The 26,711-nt window shown below is 51.2% G+C and overlaps 1 long non-coding RNA gene across 1 annotated transcript; it reads left to right on the top strand.

Moving 5' to 3' along the window:
- The first annotated feature begins 2,321 nt into the window (after positions 1 to 2,321).
- On the top strand, positions 2,322 to 5,125 carry LOC136303994 (uncharacterized). Its single transcript, XR_010724338.1, has 3 exons — positions 2,322 to 2,410; positions 4,465 to 4,528; positions 5,075 to 5,125. It is a non-coding gene; the product is annotated as an uncharacterized lncRNA (long non-coding RNA).
- The last annotated feature ends 21,586 nt before the right edge of the window (positions 5,126 to 26,711 follow it).

Genomic DNA, 26,711 nt, shown 5'->3' with positions numbered 1-26,711 from the left:
GCGAGGCAGAGCTGCAAGTTTCTGAGCAGCCAGCTCTTGCTGTTGGTGGCTGAGGATGCTGAGTGCTGCAGTCCTGCCAGACCTAGCCATTCCCCTCAGCCAGTGACAGCTGGAAAATGGGCTTTGAGCTGCCGTGTTTAGGCCCCAGCTTGCTGGGATTCTGATAGGGGCCAGCCTGGAGCAGGAAGGTTCCCTGTCTGCAGAGGAGGGAGCATGCCAAAGGCACTGTGCTCAGCCTTGGTGGATACGTAGGGGACGCTGTGGCCTGGGGACACCTGCCCCCTCCACAGACGTGCCAAGTACCCACAGGCACCAAGAGTCTTGATCTGAGAACACAAGCTCTTTGGGGTGGTTTGTCCCCGGGAGCTTCTTGGCTGTGCTTACCCGGGAGCATTTCAGAGACACACTGGGGACGTGGAGTTGCTGTTTGAAGACAGGGATCTTGGTGCCTTTGTTGCCAGGTTGTTCTTTTGCCTCTTCAGGCAGAGCAGTCAGTAGCAGAGCTGGCAGGCACTTGGAGTCCACCTGTCTTTTGGCTTTTAATAAGCTGCTAAGAGATGATGTGTTGAATCTTTGGGGGGCCACTCTTCTCTTGTGTGGCAAAAGACACGTTCCCTGTCAGCTTCCGAAGAGGCTGTTGGAGCTTCAGACCCAGATGGAGGCTGATTGTACTGCTAGTGTCACAGTGGGACAGAGTGAAGGGCAGGGAGAGGGGAATTCAATGGAGCTCTTGGGACTGAGGAGGCCAGGAGTCCCCCAGGCACTGAAAGCACAGAGCCTTGTCATCTGCAGAGATCAGCACTGGGACAGGAGGGTTACAATGGAAGCAGAGGTGGGCAGGGAAGCAGAAAGAAGTGGCTGAATGAATATGATTTGTACGCTGAAAAAGGAAAAAGCTGAGCCTGATGGCATCTCCCAGTCACTTGCTCTGCATTTGTGTGTACAGAACGTGGAGGCAGAGGCACAAGCAGAACCGCCCAAACCTCCGAGTGACACCATGGCAGCAAGGAGGAAGAGCAGGGAAGACATCAGGAGAACTGAGGATCAATGGAAACTCCATCAGGAGAGGGGCAATCAACAAAACCATGTAAGCGGAGGAGTAGTAGCCACTCCCCTGATGGAAGGTTCTGTCTCCTGTTCTTTATGGAACTTTGGAGACAAGCTGCAGGCAGAGCTGCAGAAAACTCGGGCTAGGATCAAGGCATGGGAGAAGAGGCTGGAGGAAGAAATGGAGATTCAAACAGAATGCCGAGCGAAAATTTGTCTCCTCCTTGAGAAGCGAGAGGCTCTACAGAAACAAGTGAGTGAATGAGCAATAGCCACTGCAGTCACCAACCTGGTGCTTTCTGCCCTTCTTGCCTTTCCCCTGCAGAGCAGCAGGGAGGTGGGGTGATGCCGCTGAGTGCCATCCTGCTCCAGTGTGTGTCACAGGCACTCTGAAGGACACGCCCTGCTCTGCTGAATCTCAGCTGCTGCCCTGCACAGTGGCACTAGTGCTTTGGCCTTTTGGCCAGCAGTCATCTGAATGCATTCCTGCTGGCCTCTTCCTGCTCTCCTTGTTTCTTGAGGTGTTCTTGCAGGGGAACACGGTGACCCAGATGGATCTGGAAAGAAGCTGTCTGTATCCCTTGTGAATCTGGTCCTCTCCCTTTCCTCACAGTCGATGACTCTTGGCTGACAGGGACAAGCTGGACTCTCTGACTGCTTTGTTCTCTTTGACTTAAGGTGGAAGTGTTGACATCTCGCCTGGCAGCCTGCAAAGATTTCCATCAAGTGACTGGCAGCAAGGAGCCCCAAGATTCCTGTGAGGCACAGAAACTGTCCCAAGCAGCAGCGCTGCCGGTTGGACACGTTCAGAAGATGCCGGAGGAAAAGAGGACTCCATGGGAGAAGGTAGAACATTTGAACAAAGAGCTGCAAGTGTGTCTGCAGCGCTTGGAAGGGGAAAAGCGTCCTTGGGAGAAAGTGGAATGGTCATTTTGGCAGTCACCCTTCAGAAAACCCACGCAAATGCATTTTGGAGAAAATGGACAATGAATCTGGCCTTGCACTCCAGTCAAACCAGCCTTTGGCTTTGAGCCATCCAGTTTGAGGAGTGGACATCAGAACAAACCCATGGCAGAGCCCTGCATGTGGCTGACAGCATCTTGCTAAGGGCTTGCACTTGAAATGGGATCTGGGGCTAATCTCTGCCAGCCACTTTTCTTTCTGACACCAACTCCTTTGTTGTCTCAGATCTCCACAGGCTCTTCTGTTGAACCTGCAGCAGCAGCAGTGTTACCTGAAGGCACCTGTGCTGGCCAAGCTGTGCAGTGGAAGCCGGGCAGTTCGTTCATCTCCAGCACTGACAGGGCTTCTGCTCAGCAACAGGAGATGGAGGATGATGAGGATGAGTCCCTGGAGCTCCTGAGTATGTCTTGTGTCTTTCTTCTCTGAGGGACAGTGTATGGTGTGCACGTGTCAGCACAGCTGGACCCAATGATTCTCCTCCCTTTGGTGTCCCAGGAGCATTTAGGGCTCCCCACAGGAGAGGCTGTGCTCCAAGGCAGCAAGAGAGTGCTCTGGGTGTTCCCGCTGCCTCTGAGGGCAGCTTGGATGTGCCTGGGGTTTGCCTGAGCTTCCCCAGCTGCTAAAGGCAGAAGCAGGGGTTGTCCTTGCATCAGCAGAAGGCTGTGAGCTAGCAAATGATCTGGGCAAGTCCTGTGTGCTAGTGGCCAAACTGGATAGAATAGTCAGCTTCCTAAATTCTCCTTAGACTCCTGACTTCTCATCCGCCATCCGAGCAAAAAAAACCTTCACGGAAATTGATTGGTTTTGGCATTTTGTCTTTTGGTTGTGGTTTTAGTTTGGGTTTTTTCCCAGATTCTTTTGGGTAGAGGTTTTTTCTCCATCTTGAAGGAGCTCTTCTGCCCCATGAGTCTCAGTGGCGTAATTTTGATGACTGTTCCTATTTACCACTACTACATCTGCAGGTTTTTTAATGAGAAGATTATATATTTGTCAGTGAGGACTCTTTGGAAAGAACATCAGGTGACAGCAGAAACAGACAGCAAGAGCTGGTTTTTTTGTGCCCCCAATGAAAAAAACAGATCCTTTTATTACAATCTGTATTTAATATCCTAGTTTTGTTCCTAGAAAGATAAGTCCAAGAGACACAGGCCTGGGGCATGATCAGATAAAATGCACTGTAGGCATTTCTCAGGAGTGAGCCTCCAGCCCCTCTGCTGTATATTCCTCAGATCCATGGCACTTTTTCCTACCTGATTCCCAGTCATTCCCATGACTGTTAGAATGCTACCCACTGGCCCAAGCCCTGCTCAGATCAGTCTCTAGGAAAACAAATCAAGCCCTTTGTGATTCTACAGCACAAGTCATTGAAGCTGCTTCTTGCCCAGAGCAGCTGCCGGTCCTGTGCCCTCAGATGAGACCTGGTGGGGCTGAGAAGAGAGCCCAGCTGACTCTCTGTCTCCCGTCACCTGTTGGCACAAAAGGGCACTGACGTGCACCTGGGTGTGTCTGCTCTCCAAGCCAATCCTGCCGTGTCCTCAGTGGGGGCAGCAGCTTGGAAGGGGCTGGGTGTGGCCGTGCCTTCTTGCCATTGCTTGTCAGTGCTGGTGCCTGGGCTTTGGCAGCTTTGTGGCGGTGGCTGCCCTGGCCCTGAGGGCTGGTGTGAGCGCCGAGGCTGGAGCCTTCCTTAGCTGGGAGAGTCCCGCTGCCGGCCGGCCGCTGCAGCGCGGAGCTGCCCCGAGGCAGCAGCCCCTGCTCTGGGCCGGCTCCTGCACGGCCTGGGCTGGGCTCACAGAGGGCCAGCATCTCCTCTGGGCAGCTGTCCGTGTCCCGCCGGCACCTGAGGAGCACTGCTGTCCCTGCTGCCCTTGCCCGCTGCGGGAAGGTGGGCACGTGTGCGGGGCTGAGAGGGCGAGTGCAATGGCAGGGACTGATCCCTGCTGTCAGGGGGAGGAGAAGCAGTGTGGTTCTTCACGTGGGCCACGGGCAAGGGCGTCTTCCAGCTCAGCCTGCTCATCAAGGGTGAGGGTCCTGCTGCTGAAGGCCCCTTGGGATTGGTTAGAGCATGAGCTGCTTGGGTTTACAAAGGGAAAGGCATTCCTTTGGGAAACTGCTGCAAGGTGGGGAAGATGCCCTCCGGGTTTACAAAGGGAAAGGCATTCCTTTGGGAAACTGCTGCAAGGTGGGGAAGATGCCCTCCTCTCCTGGGAATGCATCTCCCTGTGCTTTGTTTGCTGTCAAGAGATCTCTTCAAAGGACTGTAGAAATCAGTGCTGGCCTGCTTGTACTGCAGAGCTGCCTGTCTTGTTGCAATTCTTGCAGTTTTTGTTGTCACGCAGCTGGCCACAAAGGACTCAGAAGGCCAGACTGTACAGCCCCAGCAGGGCTGGCTTTTGTATCTCCTGGATAGTGGGATCTCTGCTTTCAAGTGAGCATCTTGCATTTTGTTTCCCTCAGGGCAAATGGCGAGCATGGAAAATCCCCGAAGGAAATACATTGAAGAGGAAATTGTTGGCAGAGGGTGAGTCCAACCACAGTTACTTGTACACAATCATGGGGCAACGATCTGCTGCTGGAATATCTGTCAAGGGTGAAGTCAGGCAAGCTGCAAACATATTCAGACACTGGGGTTAGTCTGCCCCATCTCTCAGTACCAGCCAGAATTTGGAAGTGTGGTCAGAAGGAATTGTCAGACACTTGGATTTCATTGCCAGAAACAGCAACCACCCCTTTTCGTAGCAGGCAGATAACTGTTTGAAGGAACATTTCTTCCCAAGAGTTTGCTGAAGGAAATAGTGTGATCAGGATAAAAACTGCCCAGTTTAGAAACTGAAATCCAAGACGAAAGAATCACCTGGCCTTTTGAGCTGAGGCACTAAAGCCCAGTGCTTCAGAAACAGGCCCAGTGCCCATGCACTGGAGAGGAAAATGCATCATCTGCCTTCTGGCAGAGCCCTCCTGCATGCTGCAGGTTGGAGGCATTTCCAGCAGACATCTCCTGTCTGGGCTGGCTTTCACTCCAAGGTCTAAATGGCTTCTCCTTGCTTTGCTGCTGTTTTGTTTCTAGGGCTTTTGGAGAGGTTTGCAGAGCGATCGACACTGCCACAGGAGGACAGGTAAATGTCAAGAGCCCCTGCAGATTCTGCTGCTCTCCAGGGCTTTCCTCTCTCGTGTCAGCTGTGGCTGCAGCTGTGGCTAGAGCTGTGCTGCAAAGGCACAAGAAGCACAGACTGGTGCCAGCCTGCCAGCTGCATTTGGGACAGTCTTTGTCCTGCTCAGCTGCCAGAAGGAAGGCAAGGGGGGCAGCGGTTCCTTTCAGAGAAGGACGCTCTCCCTGGCTCTCAATTGCTCCAACAAAGGGGCATCTCACTGCTCTCTGGGGCTACGGCTTCAGAGTCCTGAATTCTCATTTCTGGCTGCCAGCAAATTCATCGGAATGTTCCTGGCAGTTCCTTAGCCACCTGCAGTGCTGCACTTGGGAACTGCATGTAGGGGAGAGATCTGCAAGGCATCCCTAAAAGCCCCAAGCCCTGCCTAGGTCCCGAGATGTATCCACAGAGTACCAAGGCATGCATTTCTTCCTCTGAAGTACGGACAGAGAAACAGAGAGTGTGCTCAGAGCTTTGGGGGGTGAGAGTTGACACACCATTTTTAACAAGTGGACAAGGCAAAATGTGGTCAGTGGCCACGTGTCCTGGAACTGGCCCCCAAAGGAGCAGAGAAATGAGCTGTAGGAATGTCAGTTCCTAATTACTCCTTTGTCTAATCACAAGGCACTTTGGCAGAGCTCACCTGTGTCATTGCAAAATCACTCGCTCCATGTGTGTTGTGGTCTCATTCCACCAGCTTCTAAAGTTACTGATTTTCTGTGTCATTCTAGGTGGCCATCAAGAAAATCAATCTTCAAGGACTGAACAGGAATCAACAAGCGCTTAATGAAATCATGGTCATGAAGAAGAATAAGAGTCCCCACGTTGTGGATTATTTAGACAGGTGAATGGTCATGGTCTCTTCCCATGAAGGTTTGTTTACATAGTAAAAGCATGCGAGGTTAAAACCCCACTTTGGACACTGGCAGAAAATAGAGCTGTTAATAATCAGTTAATTATTATTTCTCTACTCATCTCCAATGGATGGGAAGAGAGTGTATTTTGCCTGCATGTGTCTTCCCTGGCTTTCAAACACTGAGTTGGAACACTGGCCAAAAACCTGAATCAACCCTCCCATACTAAGTCAATACCTTGTAAGCTCACTGCCTCCATGTTGTCTCAGGATTGATTTTTTCAAGTTTCTTCAATGCTGATGAAGCATGCTAGAGAGGATTTCCCTTGGATTGTTGCCCCTCTTTTCCAGGGCTGGCCATGCCAGGAACACTAGGTGCTCCTTTCCAGAAATACCATGCGGGACAGGTTTTTCATCTTGGCTGATACTAAACTGTACTTTTGGCTTGCTGGCCATCTAAAATATCTCCTTTCTCACAGATGTGCTGTTCTCCTTGAGACTGCACAGACTGCAAACAATGCACAGCCTGGAGGGCATGTCTATTCCTTGAATTCTGTCCTTGTCACAAAGGGACCCGGAAACAAGAATCAAGCAAAGAAACCAATGTATGCATGTTGATCTGCATGGCCTTGTTCCCTTCTTTCAGCTACCTTGTGCTCGACGAACTCTGGCTGGTGATGGAGTACATGGATGGAGGCTCTCTGGATGATGTCATCGCTGAGGTTCGCATATGTGAACACCACGTTGCAACCATCAGTCGAGAGGTGAGGGATCCCATCTGTGCGTCCCAGGGCTTGGGCAGGATTGTCTGGGAAAGGGGCTCAGGACAGGAGCGATTCTGTGAGCCAGGCTTTGTTTCTGTGTGGCTGATATGCTCTGGGCAAGCAAGAGCATCTCAAGTGAACTGCCTGCCAGTGCCCCTGCACTCACTGGACTCTGTTCTTGTCCTCTTCTCTCCCGCTGTTGCACTTTCACTCTGGCTCTTGTATTTGCTCTTCTCCATCTTGCCTCTCTAAACTTTGGCCTGTCTGCGCTGCATTCCTTGCCTGTAAAAGCAAAGGTGGGGGTGGCACTGTTTGAAAGGAGCAGCAAAGAAGAGAGACTCATTTCTCTGAGTCCTCAGCTGGAAAGGTTAGCAGTGCAGCCAGAATGCTCTGTACTTCTGAGCACATCCAGTGCAGCAGCAGTCATCCTGGCTGGTTTGCAGGGCAGAGTCTACACCAGCAGTTGCTGTTGCTCTTTGGCAAGCTGATATGCCTTTCTTTAGAAAGGTGCTGCCCTGCCTGTGTTGTAGCAGCGTGCTCTTGCCCTCAATGGCACTGTCTTCTGCCATTACTCCCCATTCCCCTGCAGAGGGAATCTTGGAGAGCTCTTTCCTTTCTTGTGTGATGAAATCACATCACTGATTTTTGCCCTCCTGTTTCTGGTTTCTCTCTCAGTGCCTGCAAGGACTGCATTTTCTCCATTCCAACCACGTGATACACCGAGATGTGAAGAGCCTCAACATCCTCCTCAAAACGGATGGCTCTGTCAAGCTGGGTCAGTATTTTCTTGGTCAGGTGCAGCATTCCAGGGATATGTGGGCTGTGGGGCTGCTTTTGAGTGAGAGCCAGCCCCCCCAAAACGGTGCTGGTGGCAGTGCAGGGAGCCTGTTGTGAGCTGACCACGCGGTGGCAACGTGCACAGACCTATGGCAAGGATCGAGCCGTCCACAGTGGCATTGCTCTGTGTGTGTCCCTTCCAGAGGGAGGGGGCTACAAGTCTAAAGCTTCAGGGGAACAAAAGACACTGCTGGAGGCCGTGTAAAAAATGTGGGGATTTTTGAAGCAGCCAATGCCATATTTCCTTGGCTAAAGTCCTGAGGAAACAGAGCAGGGAGAGTTGTCCAGGAGATTCAGCAGCACATTCTCCAACTTCAACTGGGCAATTCTTTTCCTTGCTTTCCTAATTGCACAGGATTCAAATCAAAACCTTCTTTTGCTCTCTCCCCAGCTGATTTTGGCCTCTCTGCTCAACTCACCCCTGAGCAGAGTAGACGGAGCTCGGTGACCGGGACTGCTTGGTGGATGGCGCCTGAAATTGCAAAAGCTGAGTCCTATGGCCCCAAAGCAGACATCTGGTCTTTTGGAATTGTGGGCATTGAAATGGTGGAAGGAGAACCTCCTTACGGGAATAAAGGTCCTCTCTCGGTAAGGTGTAAATACTCTCTGATCCCGCTGTCTTTCTCCCCCATCCCACGTTCTGTGTGCCATTGGACAAAATGCCATTGCCATCTGCTGGAACTACTTCCACCACGGTCCCTTTCTGAAAATGTCCCTGCAGCACATCAGCATCTGCTGGGGTTTTGGTTGCATCCATGGGGGAACTCAAGCCTTAGCCCAGGCAGACAATCTCCCTTCTCAGGCAACACTGGGCTTTGGCTTAGAAGTCCTTCCAGCTCTTTTGGCCGTGTAGATGGCCCTACTAACAGGAAACAAGCATCTTAGAGCTGCTGTTATCTTTCCTGAAATGAAGGAAAGTAACCCAAACCCAACAAAGTTTCTAAAGCAGTGGTTTGGAGAGAAGTGTACCCCCATTCTTCTCACAGGGAAACTTGCCTTAACTGAGGGATTTCCTTTCTTTACTTTTAATTACCATTGTTTTCAAGAACCAAGGAAAAAGCTTGATGACTTTTATAGCAGCTGTGCTTAAGGGACCAACAAGTGCTGCAGAGATGCTTTTCATGTCATACTCCTTGGAAATACTAGAGTGAGTTAGTAGAGCAAAGTCCCTCTTCCAACTAGCCTGTCAAGCTGGTCAGGTGAATCCTCGGAGAAGCAAAGGTGCTTTTGCTGATGTAGTTTCCACTAAGGAGGTCAGTCAATGAAATCAGCTGCCAGGGCAAGATCTGCTGGATGCTGGAAAAGCTGTGACTGCATCAGGCTTTGGGTTTTTTGTTGGTCCAGGAAAGTCATCTCTGCCTCTGTGCCACGGCAGAAACTGCCACTGCAGAGTGCAGCTGAAACAATGGGATCTGGGAGAGCAGTTCCAGATGTGAAAGAAGCAGCTGAGAGACTCGTCTTTCCTTTTTCTCCAGGCTCGATTCCTGATAGCCACCAAAGGGATCCCAAAGCTGCAGCAGCCCAAGCTTCTCTCCCCTTTGCTGCGTGACTTCCTGAGCTGCTGCCTGCAGAGAGACGAGGAGCGGCGCTGGTCTGCCAAGGAGCTGCTGCAGGTAAAATGCCAAGGGGCTGCGGGGGAAACAGTGTCCCAGGGACGGGCTCCTCCTGCACTGAAGTGCCAGGCATCAGATGAGCCTCGTCCTCCTCGCCTCCACTCTTGGTGCTGTTCAAATGAGAACAGCCAGGAATCCTAGACTGGGCTGGGCTGGCAGGGACCTGTAAGGGTCATCTGGTCCAAGTGCCCTGCAATGAGCAGGGGCGTCTTTCAAGAGATCAGGATGCTCAGACCTGAAATATTTCCAGGCCTGGGGCATTTAGCAGCTCTTGCAGTAAGCTGTGCCACTGTTGTCCCACTGTTGCTCCTTAGACCTACTCTGACTCAATCCCCTTTTCATTGAAAAAAAGATTACCCTGCCTTTGGGGCTCTTAGCTTGGAAAGTAATGGTTCATTCTTGGCTTTTTTGTTTTCCTTTGTGCAGCATCCATTTGTAACATCGGCCAAGCCTACATCCAGCCTGGTGCCACTCATCCTTACCTTTAAGAGGTGGAAGGAGTTGACAGGAATGGACCAGTCACTTAAAAACTTTTTCTTCCATCACCAGCATTGTAGTAGATTGTAGAGTAGGATTTTAGCCTAGGATTGTAGGGTAGTATTTTGGCCTAGGATTGTAAATAAAGTTTCTGAAACCTCAAGTCATTTTGAAGATTGTCCTCCTTCTGAGCCTGTGAGAATGCTCAACATTTCCTTCTGAACTGTCCATTTTTGCTTAGAGGTGGAAAGTGACATTGATGCCTTCTTTGGTACGGTTTGAAGGGGGAGTAGGCTCTTCTTTCGTCATGCTCTCCGGACCGCAGTGCCTTTGGAATATGGCCCAGGGGCTGGGTTTTACCCAGCTGTGGCACTTGTGTTTGAGGCAGAAAGGGCAGTGGCATTTGCAGGCAGAACCAAAGGACGAGTGGGGCAGCCCAAATACCCTGTGCAGATGCAGGCCTTGAGCTCTGACTCGAGAGCATTTGGGTTGCTGCCACTTGCATTTGTATCCCTAAGTGCAATCTCTTTGTCTGGGGGAGAGTTTTGCCCAAGTGAGACAGCAGAAAGATCAGGGAGGCTCCTGGGAAAGGCGCAGAGCTGGTGCAGAGCTGTCAGCGGCTGCAGGGTGAGCCCAGGCCCCGCCTTGCCCAGGCTGGAGCCCCAGCAGAGCCCTGGCAGAGCCCGGAGCAGCCTGAGCCGGGGCAGAGGCAGCTGCAAGGAGGCCCTTGGAGCTGCAAGAGGCAGCAGCCCGGCCCTGGGTGCCTCTTGGGGGCCCCGGGCGAATCCTGCGCTCTCAGAGCCCAGCTGGCAGCCGGCTGCTCCCGAGGGGAAGCGTGGCTGTGCTGGGCACAGCACAGACCGGTGGCATCGGCCGTCCGGAGCGTGCACAGGAGCAGAGAAAGGCAAACCACAGCCGAGGGCTGCAGGCCTGGCTGAGGATTGCCACCCTTGTGCCGGCTGCCCTCTAACTCCTGGCCAAGGCGAGCAGTGTGTGCAGCGCTCTGGGCACAGGGGAGGGAGCCGGGCTGCTCCGCAGGCTCCGGCACAGGGCAGCCTCCTTCAGGCACGGCGCTTCTGCCGGGGGAACCGAGGCCAGCGGCAGGCAGGGACAGCTTGTCAGGTCACATCTGCAGGAGCCGGGGCCTCACACGGCTCTGGGAGGAAGCGCCTGCAGTGCTGGAGTTGTGCACTGAGCCAGAGCAAAGGGGTGAAATGCGGAGTGTTCTGCAGAAATATTCCGGGGCGCCAGGCCAGCCTGCTTTGAGCTCTCTGGCACACAGCAAGCTCTGCGCAATACAGCCCTGAGCTGCTGGGAGAGGGGTGTTAGAAAGGAGCCAACTCTTAGATGAAATTAAATGGGGAGACAAAGTCATCAAAGCCAAAGAGAACTGTTTCTTAGGAAGGATTCACCTGAGCTGGGTGTGTATCTCCCTCTCCCAAGAGCCAAACACACACACAACACACACACAGAAAATGCTGCTTTTTATTGCCTTTCCCAGCCCAGGGCGAACCGTGTCCCCTTTCCCTTTGGCCGGGAAATAGGAAACTTGTATTCTGTCCCCACAGCCTCCTTTTCTGTCCCCTCCCCTCTTCTCCTACTTCCCTTTTGGTCTGGTCTTCAAGTTGGCCCCTCTCCCAGCTCACAGCAACACCCAACAAATCAACTAGAACCAATCCAAACCCTAAATAACAACCCCAAGAACCAACAACTTTCCTTCTTTCTTCTAATAACCCTTCAGCTGAAGCAAAATATTACCTCCTATCTCACTGAGGGAATCGGGCATGAGCCTGAGGCTTGTGCTTGAGCAGTGAACAGATTTGGGAGTAGAAAGGTTTCAGTAGGCAATTTGTGTTTTTCTTTCTGAATTGCTGAAGGAAAGATACAATGTGGCTTCAGTCAGCAAAAACTTTTTCAAGATGCATTGAGGACATGCTTGTGAGCAATTCCCAGAGAAAGAAAGTGTTGAGAAAATGTTGAACTGCAACAAATCATGGATTCCCTTCCCATTAACTGTGTTGAACCCTCTATTCCCCCAGTGCAGTGATTAATGTGTGCAAGTGGCTTCCTTAGCCTTGAGAATAGAGTAGTCTTCCTAAGAAGGTAGCTGGAATGCATTCAAGGGGAAAAGAGTGGTTGTAGGAGACTCTTGAGCACCAGAGGAGAACTGCAGGAATGGGATGTTCCCCAAATGACCACCAGAGACTCTCAAGAGAGCCCTACTCTCCTGTCAGTAACTTCTGAGAAGTGATTTAAATATGTCAACTAATTTGAGGGAATGTTTAACCTGTGAGTTTCAGCACAGTAATGAGTAGGTCTTGTTTCCATGGTTACAAATGAGTAGGTGAGATTTCTGGCTGAGCACGTGTTAGGAAAGTGATTCCCCACGCACCCAGCACTGAAATAAAGTCATGTCTCCTTTCTCACACCGAGCTGGCACCAGGGATCGGAGCCCTTCTTGGTAACTTTGATTTTAGTCGCTTCTATTGAAAGGTGAAAATGAAACCTTTTCCAGCTGTTCCCCTCGGGTTTACCTTTCTGGGGGCCAAAGCTCTGTGCTGCAGGTGGCCCGGGTGTGTGCAGAGCAATGCAGCCTCCACAAAGCCCTTGGTTTCCCCACAAGTCATCAGGATTTGTTGCCAGGTGTGCCCAGCTGTGGCAGGAGAAAGAGCCCGCAGTGCAGTGGGCGCCGTGCCCTGCCCAGCCAGGGCTCTCTGGCACAGAGGAGCAGCAGCAGAACCTTTCAACCCACTCCTGCCCTGGCCTCACCTGGGACACAGAAGCCTCTGGAAATCAGCACCACCTGGCCCCTTCCAAGCCTGGAGCAGCTCCTGCTGGTGGGCACATCCTGCACTTCTACTGCTTCCGAACAGGAATCAAGGCACAGGGGGAGACGGACATACAGAGAAGCCCTGGGCTAGTGCAATAAATGGGCAAATGCATGGGGGAATGTGTTAGGAATCATTTCAGCTGTCATGCCAATACTGCCTTCGCTCCTTTTCTCCCTTCACGTTTCCTGTTCTTTTCCCTCTCACATTTCCACTCCTTCCCCCTCTCGAGTCTCACAGTTTTCCTGTCATGTTTGCCGCCCAAGTTTTACTTCTTTTCCCCACCCTTTTTAGCTCCCTTTCCTCACACTTTGCCTCTCGCACTTCCCCAGCTTCCCGCTTTTTCCTGCTTTTTTGTTCTCTCACGATTCTCACAATTTCCCCCTCACTTATCCTGCCCTTTTCTCCCCTCATGCTTTTCTCCTTTCCTCAGTCATTTTTCTCCAAGTTGTCTCCTCATGTTTCTCACTTTTGCCCTCGTGTTTCCCAGGCTTTCCCTCTCCCATTTCTCCCACTTTTCCCCTCATGTTTATCATTCTTTCCCCCTCATGTTCCTAATACTTTTCCTCTAGCATTTTGTGCCCTTTTTTCACTCCTGTTTTCTGTCACTTTTCCCATCCAACTTCCCACGCTTTTTTTCCCCCTAATGTTTTCTGCCTTTTTCTGCCCTCTGGTTTCTCCCTCTTTTCCCCTCAGGATTCTCACAATGTTCCCCTCACATTTGCTGCCTGTTTCTCTCTCTCTGCCAGTAATTTTCTCACTCTTTTCCCCTCACATTTCCCTCCATTTTTTCCTCTATGTTTTTCAGCCTTCCTTGATCATGTTTCTTAGAATTTTCCCGTCATATGTCCTGCCTTTTCCTCCTCTCACCTTCCTCTCCTATTTTCACTCACGTCTTCACCATTTTCCCCTCAGTTTTCTCAGCCTTTCCCACTCAGGTTTCCTTCCCTTTTCCTCCCTCACACTTCCCTCCTTTTTCCACTCCCATTTCTCACACTTGTCACCTCATGTTTTCTGCCTTTTTTCCCCTCACATTTCTTAACCCACTGAGTCCTGTCAGTGACTCTTCCTCTTCAGTAGTTGATGAGCTTCTTTTCTTCTTTCCTGCAATCCCCTCCTCCAAAGAATGGGTGCCAGAGCAGCGCTCCAAGAAGCCCCTGCCCGTGTGTCTGCTGAACAGAATGGCTGTGCTCGACTTGAACAATCTCGTGAAGAACAACCTAAACTGCAGTGGACTTTCAATTCCCTCTAGTCTTCATAGTGTTCTAAAGAAATGGGTACCCTGAGGGATACACGTCGCAGGTGAGCAGCCGCTGCACCATCCGCCTCAAGCAGATCCCATCTCCGTTTTCATCACCTCACATTCACTGTGACTCCTGCCTGGACGAAACCACTTGTGATGCTGCTTGATGCTAATTGGAGTCCATGTGCACAAGAAGTGCTTTTAGCCCTCTTTCAAAAAAAAAAAAAAAAAAAAAGAAGTTTTTATTTTAAAACGTTCAATGCCTGGAGTTTCGTTCTATTTTCACCTATTTGAATTGCCTTGACATCAAAGTACTGCCAGTTGGCGTTCCAAACTGGCTGGTCTGTGTTTGTGTGCACAGAGCAAAGGTGCCAGACCGTGTCCTTTTCCCGGGTGTCCGTTAATGTCCATTCCAACAGACACTGCAGGGGGGCTCAGCCTGCCCCACGCAGGATGGCAGCCAGAGGGCTGAGGCTGCGCCTCCTAGTGAGATCAGCCGCCCTGGCAGCCCGGCCCCAGCCGCCATCTTGTGTGTGGTTCTCCAGCCCTGGCCGCCATCTTGTGTGTGGCTCCCTCAGCCCTGGCCGCCATCTTTTGCACTGACCTAGTCCAGCTCTTAAGCGAATGTGTTGCTGTTGTGTCGGCAGTCAGGGTCCGCCCCAAAGACACCAACACCAGCAGGACAGGCTACAGGGAATGGCACGGGTTTGGCTCAAAGCAGCCAGTCCTGACTTGTCACTGTCCTTTATCCATGAACACGTCCCCATATGCAGCCACAGCAAATGTCCAACAGCAGCTCCATCAGCCACTTCCTCCCGCTGGCGCTGGCAGACACGCGGCAGCTGCAGCTCCTGCACTTCTGCCTCTTCCTGGGCATCTCCCTGGCTGCCCTCCTGGGCCACGGCCTGGTCACCAGCGCCGTAGCCTGCGGCCACCACCTGCACAGCCCCATGTTCTTCCTCCTGCTCAACCTGGCCCTCAGCGACCTGGGCTCCATCTGCACCACTGTCCGCAAAGCCACGCACAATTCCCTCTGGGACACCAGGACCATCTCCTACGCAGGATGTGCTGCACTGCGGAGGATTTCGGCGAGGGAAGAATGCAATCAATCAATATGATTGGTAAAGCATTGTTCAACTTTATTGCTCATAACATCTGTTCTTATACTTTTGCCCGAAGCGTTCAGCATACTTGTCAAATTATAGTTGGTTAGCATACACTACTCATCTATACTTGATTGGCTATATCAAGCGTGAGAATGTTCCTCCTCTTGGCATGCTGAAAACTTTGTATACGTGCTTACTGCTATGCTCTATTAACCACAAGTTCTTTTATCTTTGGCCTGTGTCCGTGCTTACTGCTGTCCCAAGGACAGCTTGTCTCAGCAGCGCGTAGGCTGCTAGCACTTGGTATCGGGCCATAAGGCCTCTAATGATCCGTGGCCTTGCTCTGCTAACCGTTCTTCAACAATTCCCTCTTTTTTATTTTGTGCCACAAATGCAGGGTGTCGAGTAGTTACTGTTTCTGCTACGCGATACATCATCTGTTGCCAGCAGCCAAAAAAGCAAGATACAAAAAGGACAAGCAGTAAAATAACAATCACAATATTGATTACATGTTGCAGTAGGGAGGTTATCCAAGGCCCTCGCCCGAAAGATCTTAGCCAATCTGTTAAAGCCAAGCCTGTGTCTTGCTGCAAATCACTAGTGAGTTCTTGCAACTTAGCTATTTGGGTATGAATTGACATGGAGTGATATCTCTGTACTGCCTTGTCAAACTGCCAGAGCAGTTGTAGGTTTTCTCTTGCCCTTAAGTCTTCAATTAAGTGTACCGCCTCTAACCCTGGCTGTCCAGTATCGATGTCACTCTTGCAGGGTCATTAGCAGGACGGATCCATTTACTAGGTATCCACTGGGGCCCTGTGGGGGTAAGAACACAAACATAACCTCTACCCATGTACTGAACCTCTGCGGGACCTTCCCATACTCCAGTTTTGGGATCTCGGTACATGACTTTAAACAATGGCTTAGTTGCTTCCTCCTTTACTCCCCCTGAGTGGATGACCGCAGGGGGCTCCGAGTGGTCCCCCATTACACACAGATAGTTTAATACAAATAGTGTTTTTGATAGCATGGTCTGCACATCCACCTCCTCCTTCTATTTTAACAGATAATCCTTGAGTGTTTGGTGGGCTCGCTCCACAATCGCCTGACCTGTTGGTGAATGTGGGATACCTGTGATGTGTGTCACACCCCACTTCTGTAAGAACCTTTGGATCCTGCTGCTTACATATGCAGGGCCATTGTCTGTCTTAATCTGTTCTGGCACCCCCATCACCGCAAAGCAAGTAGTTAGGTGTCGTACCACGTGGAGAGCTTTCTCTCTTGGCTGCGCTGAAGCCCAAATAAATTTACTGAAAGGATCAATTGTAACATGCACATATTTCAATTTACCAAAGGAGGATACGTGAGTTACATCCATTTGCCAGATCTGATTGGCTCCAAGGCCCTGTGGGTTTACTCCCATCCCTAGTCCAGGCCCATGCTGACTACAGAGAGGACAGGATCTGACAATACCACGGGCATCATTCAGAGATATGCGAAACTGTTTCTTTAGGCCACGCGCATTCTGGTGAAAAGTCTCATGAGCAATACGTGCCTGCTGAAATCTGTCTTGTGGTACTGCAACAGAAACCAACTGATCAGTTATGGCATTACCCTGACCCAAACCTTCTGACCATTTGTGGCTTCGAATATGCAAAATTGCAAAAGGAGCTGAGCGCAGCCAAACAGCTTGCCTCAGCTGTCTCAAAAGTTCCCATAACCTGTCATTCTTTATATCCTTTATCAATGCATCCTCAATCCGCAGCACCACCCCTACTACGCATCATGAGTCTGTGACAATATTTATACCCTGACCAGGCCAATTCATAATGATCCAAAGGACAGCCCTTAATTCTAGCGTCTGCAATGTGTCCTCAGTAGTCGCGTCCACGTGCCCTCCTCCATCCATCCAGATCAAGGCAGAGCGTTTGCTTTGTGATGTCAGGGCACGGTTGCCACGTGGTCGTGGTGACATCGCAAGGTTGCCTTGGTGCCCGGAAGGCCTCAGGGGTGTCAGAGCAGCTCTTGGGCTTGCTCGGTGCAGGAACTTGGTCCTGTGCTTGAGGCTTTTGTCAGTGGGCAGCTGCTGACTGACAGGAGACTCCTTTTAGCTAGCGTTAGAGCGCACTCTGCAAACTTGCACAGCAGTTGCCACAATGATTCGGCAACTCGCCGCTGCAGTTTTCACTGTTTACGGAGTTACTTATTCCTGCTATTTCCTGACTCACCTGGCAGGTAAGTAGAGGTTTTCCCTGAGTGTCACCTAACCTGGTTTTTGTGTCTTCCTGCTCTTTCTTAGTGACTGGGTTGATTTGGAAACAGAAAGGCCATTGGGATGCCGCTTGGGTAAAGCTCCTGTCAACATGTTCAGCTCAAAAGGGGGCGTGTGTAGCCACGGCCGTGTGGGCAGCATTTGCAAGGGAACCTGCAGGGGTTGCGTTCCCTCCGTGGGAGAGTCTGTGGCAGCAGAGTTTGCCAATTCCTCCATTGCTGGGTCAAGCAGGACAACTTTGAAAATGTAGACTGGGAGGCCTTCTTGGAAGGTCTTCTAAAAATGCTCTGGTTGTCTCCAGTTTTCTCAAAGCATCTGCTTCATTTTCCCTTGCCTACTGCAGGTCACCTGAGCCGGGTATTCAGAGGTGCTGATCCCAAGGTGAGTAAGGAAAGAACATTTGATGTTCCTGGTGTTTAAGAATCGTGCAGCAAGCTGTGAGCTTGGCCTGTGGCAGTAGAGTTTAGAGGGCCAGCTGAGTAGGCTGCAAGAAAATCCATTTCCATGTCTACAGCAGCAAGAGCAGAGGCATCACTGCCTATTTCCTAATTTTCCATTCCAGAGCTTTAAAAGAACTAAAAGAGAAGTTTTGCAGAGAGAATGGTGCTTCCTGATAGTAGTCAGGGGGAATATGTAATTTGGAGCAATTTGCAGTGTCCAGTTGAATCAGCCCATTAGAATTTAGGCAGAGTGACTTAGAATCCCCTTGCTCTCCAAGTTGATGATTTGTGCTTAGTAGAGCTGGTTCTAGAGCTGAAGAGAAAGAAGGTTCTAAATGAGCCTGTGTCTCACGCTCCTGTCTGTCCACAGATCACTGAAGGAAGAACAGACTCCCCTCCGGCTTCCTCTGCTCCTGGACAAGAAGCCGAAGAGGAGCCAAATGACCACAAGGCTCCAGCTGTTGTCACCCCACAGCCGGAACTTTCCCAGACAGTAAGTGCCACTTCTGGAGGGTGCTGTCTTTAGTGCGAGGCAGAGCTGCAAGTTTCTGAGCAGCCAGCTCTTGCTGTTGGTGGCTGAGAATGCTGAGTGCTGCAGTCCTGCCAGACCTAGCCATTCCCCTCAGCCAGTGACAGCTGGAAAATGGGCTTTGAGCTGCCGTGTTTAGGCCCCAGCTTGCTGGGATTCTGATAGGGGCCAGCCTGGAGCAGGAAGGTTCCCTGTCTGCAGAGGAGGGAGCATGTCAAAGGCACTGTGCTCAGCCTTGGTGGATACGTAGGGGACGCTGTGGCCTGGGGACACCTGTCCCTCTCCACAGACGTGCCAAGTACCCACAGGCACCAAAAGTCTTGATCTGAGAACACAAGCTCTTTGGGGTGGTTTGTCCCCGGGAGCTTCTTGGCTGTGCTTACCCGGGAGCATTTCAGAGACACACTGGGGATGTGGAGTTGCTGTTTGAAGACAGGGATTTTGGTGCCTTTGTTGCCAGGTTGTTCTTTTGCCTCTTCAGGCAGAGCAGGCAGTAGCAGAGCTGACAGGCACTCGGAGTCCACCTGTCTTTTGGCTTTTAAAGAGCTGCTAAGAGATGATGTGTTGTCCATGAATCTTTGGGGGGCCACTCTTCTCTTGTGTGGCAAAAGACACGTTCCCTGTCAGCTTCCGAAGAGGCTGTTGGAGCTTCAGACCCAGATGGAGGCTGATTGTACTGCTAGTGTCACAGTGGGAAAGAGTGAAGGGCAGGGAGAGGGGAATTCAATGGAGCTCTTGGGACTGAGGAGGCCAGGAGTCCCCCAGGCACTGAAAGCACAGAGCCTTGTCATCTGCAGAGATCAGCACTGGGACAGGAGGGTTACAATGGAAGCAGAGGTGGGCAGGGAAGCAGAAAGAAGTGGCTGAATGAATATGATTTGTACGCTGAAAAAGGAAAAAGCTGAGCCTGATGGCATCTCCCAGTCACTTGCTCTGCATTTGTGTGTACAGAACGTGGAGGCAGAGGCACAAGCAGAGCCGCCCAAACCTCCGAGTGACACCATGGCAGCAAGGAGGAAGAGCAGGGAAGACATCAGAAGAACTGAGGATCAATGGAAACTCCATCAGGAGAGGGGCAATCAACAAAACCATGTAAGCGGAGGAGTAGTAGCCACTCCCCTGATGGAAGGTTCTGTCTCTTGTTCTTTACGGAACTTTGGAGACAAGCTGCAGGCAGAGCTGCAGAAAACTCGGGCTAGGATCAAGGCATGGGAGAAGAGGCTGGAGGAAGAAATGGAGATTCTAGCAGAAGACCGAGCGAAAATTTGTCTCCTCCTTGAGAAGCGAGAGGCTCTACAGAAACAAGTGAGTGAATGAGCAATAGCCACTGCAGTCACCAACCTGGTGCTTTCTGCCCTTCTTGCCTTTCCCCTGCAGAGCAGCAGGGGGGTGGGGTGATGCCTCTGAGTGCCATCCTGCTCCAGTGTGTGCCACAGGCACTCTGAAGGACACTCCCTGCTCTGCTGAATCTCAGCTGCTGCCCTGCACAGTGGCACTAGTGCTTTGGCCTTTTGGCCAGCAGTCATCTGAATGCATTCCTGCTGGCCTCTTCCTGCTCTCCTTGTTTCTTGAGGTGTTCTTGCAGGGGAACACGGTGACCCAGATGGATCTGGAAAGAAGCTGTCTGTATCCCTTGTGAATCTGGTCCTCTCCCTTTCCTCACAGTCGATGACTCTTGGCTGACAGGGACAAGCTGGACTCTCTGACTGCTTTGTTCTCTTTGACTTAAGGTGGAAGTGTTGACATCTCGCCTGGCAGCCTGCAAAGATTTCCATCAAGTGACTGGCAGCAAGGAGCCCCAAGATTCCTGTGAGGCACAGAAACTGTCCCAAGCAGCAGCGCTGCCGGTTGGACACGTTCAGAAGATGCCGGAGGAAAAGAGGACTCCATGGGAGAAGGTAGAACATTTGAACAAAGAGCTGCAAGTGTGTCTGCAGCGCTTGGAAGGGGAAAAGCGTCCTTGGGAGAAAGCGGAATGGTCATTTTGGCAGTCACCCTTCAGAAAACCCACGCAAATGCATTTTGGAGAAAATGGACAATTAATCTGGCCTTGCACTCCAGTCAAACCAGCCTTTGGCTTTGAGCCATCCAGTTTGAGGAGTGGACATCAGAACAAACCCATGGCAGAGCCCTGCATGTGGCTGACAGCATCTTGCTAAGGGCTTGCACTTGAAATGAGATCTGGGGCTAATCTCTGCCAGCCACTTTTCTTTCTGACACCAACTCCTTTGTTGTCTCAGATCTCCACAGGCTCTTCTGTTGAACCTGCAGCAGCAGCAGTGTTACCTGAAGGCACCTGTGCTGGCCAAGCTGTGCAGTGGAAGCCGGGCAGTTCGTTCATCTCCAGCACTGACAGGGCTTCTGCTCAGCAACAGGAGATGGAGGATGATGAGGATGAGTCCCTGGAGCTCCTGAGTATGTCTTGTGTCTTTCTTCTCTGAGGGACAGTGTATGGTGTGCACGTGTCAGCACAGCTGGACCCAATGATTCTCCTCCCTTTGGTGTCCCAGGAGCATTTAGGGCTCCCCACAGGAGAGGCTGTGCTCCAAGGCAGCAAGAGAGTGCTCTGGGTGTTCCCGCTGCCTCTGAGGGCAGCTTGGATGTGCCTGGGGTTTGCCTGAGCTTCCCCAGCTGCTAAAGGCAGAAGCAGGGGTTGTCCTTGCATCAGCAGAAGGCTGTGAGCTAGCAAATGATCTGGGCAAGTCCTGTGTGCTAGTGGCCAAACTGGATAGAATAGTCAGCTTCCTAAATTCTCCTTAGACTCCTGACTTCTCATCCGCCATCCGAGCAAAAAAAACCTTCACGGAAATTGATTGGTTTTGGCATTTTGTCTTTTGGTTGTGGTTTTAGTTTGGGTTTTTTCCCAGATTTTTTTGGGTAGAGGTTTATTCTCCATCTTGAAGGAGCTCTTCTGCCCCATGAGTCTCAGTGGCGTAATTTTGATGACTGTTCCTATTTACCACTACTACATCTGCAGGTTTTTTAATGAGAAGATTATATATTTGTCAGTGAGGACTCTTTGGAAAGAACATCAGGTGACAGCAGAAACAGACAGCAAGAGCTGGTTTTTTTGTGCCCCCAATGAAAAAAACAGATCTTTTTATTACAATCTGTATTTAATATCCTAGTTTTGTTCCTAGAAAGATAAGTCCAAGAGACACAGGCCTGGGGCATGATCAGATAAAAGTGCACTGTAGGCATTTCTCAGGAGTGAGCCTCCAGCCCCTCTGCTGTATATTCCTCAGATCCATGGCACTTTTTCCTACCTGATTCCCAGTCATTCCCATGACTGTTAGAATGCTACCCACTGGCCCAAGCCCTGCTCAGATCAGTCTCTAGGAAAACAAATCAAGCCCTTTGTGATTCTACAGCACAAGTCATTGAAGCTGCTTCTTGCCCAGAGCAGCTGCCGGTCCTGTGCCCTCAGATGAGACCTGGTGGGGCTGAGAAGAGAGCCCAGCTGACTCTCTGTCTCCCGTCACCTGTTGGCACAAAAGGGCACTGACGTGCACCTGGGTGTGTCTGCTCTCCAAGCCAATCCTGCCGTGTCCTCAGTGGGGGCACCAGCTTGGAAGGGGCTGGGTGTGGCCGTGCCTTCTTGCCATTGCTTGTCAGTGCTGGTGCCTGGGCTTTGGCAGCTTTGTGGCGGTGGCTGCCCTGGCCCTGAGGGCTGGTGCGAGTGCCGAGGCTGGAGCCTTCCTTAGCTGGGAGAGTCCCGCTGCCGGCCGGCCGCTGCAGCGCGGAGCTGCCCCGAGGCAGCAGCCCCTGCTCTGGGCCGGCTCCTGCACGGCCTGGGCTGGGCTCACAGAGGGTCAGCATCTCCTCTGGGCAGCTGTCCGTGTCCCGCCGGCACCTGAGGAGCACTGCTGTCCCTGCTGCCCTTGCCCGCTGCGGGAAGGTGGGCACGTGTGCGGGGCTGAGAGGGCGAGTGCAATGGCAGGGACTGATCCCTGCTGTCAGGGGGAGGAGAAGCAGTGTGGTTCTTCACGTGGGCCACGGGCAAGGGCGTCTTCCAGCTCAGCCTGCTCATCAAGGGTGAGGGTCCTGCTGCTGAAGGCCCCTTGGGATTGGTTAGAGCATGAGCTGCTTGGGTTTACAAAGGGAAAGGCATTCCTTTGGGAAACTGCTGCAAGGTGGGGAAGATGCCCTCCTCTCCTGGGAATGCATCTCCCTGTGCTTTGTTTGCTGTCAAGAGATCTCTTCAAAGGACTGTAGAAATCAGTGCTGGCCTGCTTGTACTGCAGAGCTGCCTGTCTTGTTGCAATTCTTGCAGTTTTTGTTGTTACGCAGCTGGCCACAAAGGACTCAGCAGGCCAGACTGTACAGCCCCAGCAGGGCTGGCTTTTGTATCTCCTGGATAGTGGGATCTCTGCTTTCAAGTGAGCATCTTGCATTTTGTTTCCCTCAGGGCAAATGGCGAGCATGGAAAATCCCCGAAGGAAATACATTGAAGAGGAAATTGTTGGCAGAGGGTGAGTCCAACCACAGTTACTTGTACGCAATCATGGGGCAACGATCTGCTGCTGGAATATCTGTCAAGGGTGAAGTCAGGCAAGCTGCAAACATATTCAGACACTGGGGTTAGTCTGCCCCATCTCTCAGTACCGGCCAGAATTTGGAAGTGTGGTCAGAAGGAATTGTCAGACACTTGGATTTCATTGCCAGAAACAGCAACCACCCCTTTTCGTAGCAGGTAGATAACTGTTTGAAGGAACATTTCTTCCCAAGAGTTTGCTGAAGGAAATAGTGTGATCAGGATAAAAACTGCCCAGTTTAGAAACTGAAATCCAAGACGAAAGAATCACCTGGCCTTTTGAGCTGAGGCACTAAAGCCCAGTGCTTCAGAAACAGGCCCAGTGCCCATGCACTGGAGAGGAAAATGCATCATCTGCCTTCTGGCAGAGCCCTCCTGCATGCTGCAGGTTGGAGGCATTTCCAGCAGACATCTCCTGTCTGGGCTGGCTTTCACTCCAAGGTCTAAATGGCTTCTCCTTGCTTTGCTGCTGTTTTGTTTCTAGGGCTTTTGGAGAGGTTTGCAGAGCCATCGACACTGCCACAGGAGGACAGGTAAATGTCAAGAGCCCCTGCAGATTCTGCTGCTCTCCAGGGCTTTCCTCTCTCGTGTCAGCTGTGGCTGCAGCTGTGGCTAGAGCTGTGCTGCAAAGGCACAAGAAGCACAGACTGGTGCCAGCCTGCCAGCTGCATTTGGGACAGTCTTTGTCCTGCTCAGCTGCCAGAAGGAAGGCAAGGGGGGCAGCGGTTCCTTTCAGAGAAGGACGCTCTCCCTGGCTCTCAATTGCTCCAACAAAGGGGCATCTCACTGCTCTCTGGGGCTACGGCTTCAGAGTCCTGAATTCTCATTTCTGGCTGCCAGCAAATTCATCGGAATGTTCCTGGCAGTTCCTTAGCCACCTGCAGTGCTGCACTTGGGAACTGCATGTAGGGGAGAGATCTGCAAGGCATCCCTAAAAGCCCCAAGCCCTGCCTAGGTCCCGAGATGTATCCACAGAGTACCAAGGCATGCATTTCTTCCTCTGAAGTACGGACAGAGAAACAGAGAGTGTGCTCAGAGCTTTGGGGGGTGAGAGTTGACACACCATTTTTAACAAGTGGACAAGGCAAAATGTGGTCAGTGGCCACGTGTCCTGGAACTGGCCCCCAAAGGAGCAGAGAAATGAGCTGTAGGAATGTCAGTTCCTAATTACTCCTTTGTCTAATCGCAAGGCACTTTGGCAGAGCTCACCTGTGTCATTGCAAAATCACTCGCTCCATGTGTGTTGTGGTCTCATTCCACCAGCTTCTAAAGTTACTGATTTTCTGTGTCATTCTAGGTGGCCATCAAGAAAATCAATCTTCAAGGACCGAACAGGAATCAACAAGCGCTTAATGAAATCATGGTCATGAAGAAGAATAAGAGTCCCCACGTTGTGGATTATTTAGACAGGTGAGTGGTCATGGTCTCTTCCCATGAAGGTTTGTTTACATAGTAAAAGCATGCGAGGTTAAAACCCCACTTTGGACACTGGCAGAAAATAGAGCTGTTAATAATCAGTTAATTATTATTTCTCTACTCATCTCCAATGGATGGGAAGAGAGTGTATTTTGCCTGCATGTGTCTTCCCTGGCTTTCAAACACTGAGTTGGAACACTGGCCAAAAACCTGAATCAACCCTCCCATACTAAGTCAATACCTTGTAAGCTCACTGCCTCCATGTTGTCTCAGGATTGATTTTTTCAAGTTTCTTCAATGCTGATGAAGCATGCTAGAGAGGATTTCCCTTGGATTGTTGCCCCTCTTTTCCAGGGCTGGCCATGCCAGGAACACTAGGTGCTCCTTTCCAGAAATACCATGCGGGACAGGTTTTTCATCTTGGCTGATACTAAACTGTACTTTTGGCTTGCTGGCCATCTAAAATATCTCCTTTCTCACAGATGTGCTGTTCTCCTTGAGACTGCACAGACTGCAAACAATGCACAGCCTGGAGGGCATGTCTATTCCTTGAATTCTGTCCTTGTCACAAAGGGACCCGGAAACAAGAATCAAGCAAAGAAACCAATGTATGCATGTTCATCTGCATGGCCTTGTTCCCTTCTTTCAGCTACCTTGTGCTCGACGAACTCTGGCTGGTGATGGAGTACATGGATGGAGGCTCTCTGGATGATGTCATCGCTGAGGTTCGCATATGTGAACACCACGTTGCAACCATCAGTCGAGAGGTGAGGGATCCCATCTGTGCGTCCCAGGGCTTGGGCAGGATTGTCTGGGAAAGGGGCTCAGGACAGGAGCGATTCCGTGAGCCAGGCTTTGTTTCTGTGTGGCTGATATGCTCTGGGCAAGCAAGAGCATCTCAAGTGAACTGCCTGCCAGTGCCCCTGCACTCACTGGACTCTGTTCTTGTCCTCTTCTCTCCTGCTGTTGCACTTTCACTCTGGCTCTTGTATTTGCTCTTCTCCATCTTGCCTCTCTAAACTTTGGCCTGTCTGCGCTGCATTCCTTGACTGTAAAAGCAAAGGTGGGGGTGGCACTGTTTGAAAGGAGCAGCAAAGAAGAGAGACTCATTTCTCTGAGTCCTCAGCTGGAAAGGTTAGCAGTGCAGCCAGAATGCTCTGTACTTCTGAGCACATCCAGTGCAGCAGCAGTCATCCTGGCTGGTTTGCAGGGCAGAGTCTACACCAGCAGTTGCTGTTGCTCTTTGGCAAGCTGATATGCCTTTCTTTAGAAAGGTGCTGCCCTGCCTGTGTTGTAGCAGCGTGCTCTTGCCCTCAATGGCACTGTCTTCTGCCATTACTCCCCATTCCCCTGCAGAGGGAATCTTGGAGAGCTCTTTCCTTTCTTGTGTGATGAAATCACATCACTGATTTTTGCCCTCCTGTTTCTGGTTTCTCTCTCAGTGCCTGCAAGGACTGCATTTTCTCCATTCCAACCACGTGATACACCGAGATGTGAAGAGCCTCAACATCCTCCTCAAAACGGATGGCTCTGTCAAGCTGGGTCAGTATTTTCTTGGTCAGGTGCAGCATTCCAGGGATATGTGGGCTGTGGGGCTGCTTTTGAGTGAGAGCCAGCCCCCCCAAAACGGTGCTGGTGGCAGTGCAGGGAGCCTGTTGTGAGCTGACCACGCGGTGGCAACGTGCACAGACCTATGGCAAGGATCGAGCCGTCCACAGTGGCATTGCTCTGTGTGTGTCCCTTCCAGAGGGAGGGGGCTACAAGTCTAAAGCTTCAGGGGAACAAAAGACACTGCTGGAGGCCGTGTAAAAAATGTGGGGATTTTTGAAGCAGCCAATGCCATATTTCCTTGGCTAAAGTCCTGAGGAAACAGAGCAGGGAGAGTTGTCCAGGAGATTCAGCAGCACATTCTCCAACTTCAACTGGGCAATTCTTTTCCTTGCTTTCCTAATTGCACAGGATTCAAATCAAAACCTTCTTTTGCTCTCTCCCCAGCTGATTTTGGCCTCTCTGCTCAACTCACCCCTGAGCAGAGTAGACGGAGCTCGGTGACCGGGACTGCTTGGTGGATGGCGCCTGAAATTGCAAAAGCTGAGTCCTATGGCCCCAAAGCAGACATCTGGTCTTTTGGAATTGTGGGCATTGAAATGGTGGAAGGAGAACCTCCTTACGGGAATAAAGGTCCTCTCTCGGTAAGGTGTAAATACTCTCTGATCCCGCTGTCTTTCTCCCCCATCCCACGTTCTGTGTGCCATTGGACAAAATGCCATTGCCATCTGCTGGAACTACTTCCACCACGGTCCCTTTCTGAAAATGTCCCTGCAGCACATCAGCATCTGCTGGGGTTTTGGTTGCATCCATGGGGGAACTCAAGCCTTAGCCCAGGCAGACAATCTCCCTTCTCAGGCAACACTGGGCTTTGGCTTAGAAGTCCTTCCAGCTCTTTTGGCCGTGTAGATGGCCCTACTAACAGGAAACAAGCATCTTAGAGCTGCTGTTATCTTTCCTGAAATGAAGGAAAGTAACCCAAACCCAACAAAGTTTCTAAAGCAGTGGTTTGGAGAGAAGTGTACCCCCATTCTTCTCACAGGGAAACTTGCCTTAACTGAGGGATTTCCTTTCTTTACTTTTAATTACCATTGTTTT

Source organism: Chamaea fasciata, unplaced genomic scaffold, assembly GCF_029207755.1.
Source record: "Chamaea fasciata isolate MVZ Bird 193981 ecotype frontalis unplaced genomic scaffold, bChaFas1.0.hap1 SCAF_46, whole genome shotgun sequence".
NCBI classification, from domain to species: Eukaryota; Metazoa; Chordata; class Aves; order Passeriformes; family Sylviidae; genus Chamaea; species Chamaea fasciata.
The sequence above is the reverse complement of the archived record's forward strand: the minus strand, read 5'-3'. Positions and strand labels throughout refer to the sequence as shown.